Source organism: Asparagus officinalis, chromosome 8 (assembly GCF_001876935.1).
Source record: "Asparagus officinalis chromosome 8, Aspof.V1, whole genome shotgun sequence".
NCBI classification, from domain to species: domain Eukaryota; kingdom Viridiplantae; phylum Streptophyta; class Magnoliopsida; order Asparagales; family Asparagaceae; genus Asparagus; species Asparagus officinalis.
In genome coordinates, this window is record NC_033801.1 from 79021069 (window position 1) to 79023231 (window position 2163).

Below are 2163 nucleotides of genomic sequence, written 5' to 3' on the forward strand. Positions count from 1 at the left end.
GTTTCCTTGTTTGGATTATTTCGCTCGGCGTACCTATGCCCGTGTTAAAACTTCATAAGTACTAAGACCCATTGTTTATTGTTAGGGTAATTGTATATATATATACTTTGTGATAACTGTATTTTTCTTACAATGAACCCTCTCCCTTGGGGTTGGTTGTGATGTTGCTCGCTAGCGCTTTGACGCTCGTTGTCCCTCCCCCTTTCAGGTCACGAGCCAGGAGCCCGGAGAGTCGCAGGTTGATGGCGACACACTTTAGTGTTCGACTGTCTATTCTAGCTATGCTTTATTTTAGAGCTCCACTATAGACTTTGTTTAGACATTTGAGACTTTTATTCTAGACGTTGTAAAGGCTGTGTGCCTTATTTCCTTTATTCAGACTTGTTGTATTTGAGACGCATTAAGAACTCCAGTTTGTTCATTTTAGACATTGACTTTATATTCCTGTGTGTTGGATGATGGAAATACTATTTGATCTTTATCGTTTCATCAGTTATCTCTTGTAGTATCTCTTACTTGCTTTTGTACCTACACCTATTATTGACTCACTAGAGAGATAAAATTGTGATGGTGAAACATGTTATTGCACGGTGTGGTGCTTAGCAGGTTTGACATTCTTGGTTTCACCTTGGACTGCAGCCTTGTGTGAACCTAGGGGCGTCACAACGAAGACCTGAGGGAACAACTCTTTATTTTGAAATTGCAGGTCAAGACCAGCTTGGTTGATGCCATAGTGGATCCAGGAAGCCAGAATAATTTAATATCCGAAGTATTGGTTCAGAAACTGAGATTGAAGACGGTCAAACATCTGAAACTCTATCCTTTGGGGTGGATTCAGAAGGAGGCGGGATTGAGTGTGGTCAACCAGTGTACTTTCAGATTTGCACTTCACGAGTCGTATATTGACGAGGTCACATGCGACGTCGTTCCGTTGGATTTTTGCCAAGTGATACTAGGCAATCCTTACTTATGGGATAGGTATGCGGTCCATGATAGGCGGGCCCAGAAGTATACGTTCACCAAGGATGGCGATCAATTCATATTCGCTCGGCATCTCTTCTACAGGAGACGTGTTTGGTGATGGTGACACAGGCGAAGAGTCTAATGAATGTGAGTAAGAAGTTTGTATTGTTATTCATTAGACCTTATGAGGAGCAGCTGAGAAGGGTGTGCTTGACTACCTTGAACAAGCTTCAGGAGGGAGATCTTGACAGGTTGAAGGCCAAGTACGCGGACTTGTTTTCGGAGATCACGGGACTACCACCGTGACAAGGTGTGGAGCATGAGATTATGTTGACCGACGAGAATTCCTTACCGAATATAGGTCTATACCGCACATCTGTACAGGAGTCTGAGGAGATCAAGAGGTAGGTTTAGGAGCTTTTGGAGATAGGAGTGATTGTGCCGAGTTGTTCACCTTGCGGGTCTCCAGTATTGTTGGTGCCTAAAAAGGATGGAGGCTAGCGCATGTGCGTGGATTACCGGACGCTTAACAAGATAACCATCAAGAATCGCTACCCATTACCTCGGATTGATGATCTTATGGACCAGTTGGAGGGAGCGAGGTTCTTCACGAAGAACGGTTGTCCAAAAATAACACCAATATATGAACGAAAATAATATGCAGAGGAGAGAAGAGGAAGAAGAGAGAATTGTTTCTGTATCTTTTCCGAAAATGAATAAGGGGTGTATATATAGGGTTGAGAAAGCCATTACAATTCCTACAATTAATACGGTAACGTGGACCCACCTATCACCCTGGTGCAGATGATCCTCTCTCCCCTAACAGTAAAAACCCCGGAAGCGACCGACCTCTATACTCAGGCGAGAGAACAGAGCTTCAGCTCAGATGAAGAACGGTTGCCCAAAAAAATAATACCAAAATAATGAGGAAATTTTCACTTTTGAAAGTAGAGGAAAGAAGAGAAAGATGAGAGAATTGTTGCCGTGTCTTATGTTTTTGGTGCAGATGATCCTCTCTCCCCTAACAGTAAAAACCCCGGAAGCGACCGACCTCTATACTCAGGCGAGAGAACAGAGCTTCAGCTCAGATGAAGAACGGTTGCCCAAAAAAATAATACCAAAATAATGAGGAAATTTTCACTTTTGAAAGTAGAGGAAAGAAGAGAAAGATGAGAGAATTGTTGCCGTGTCTTATGTTTT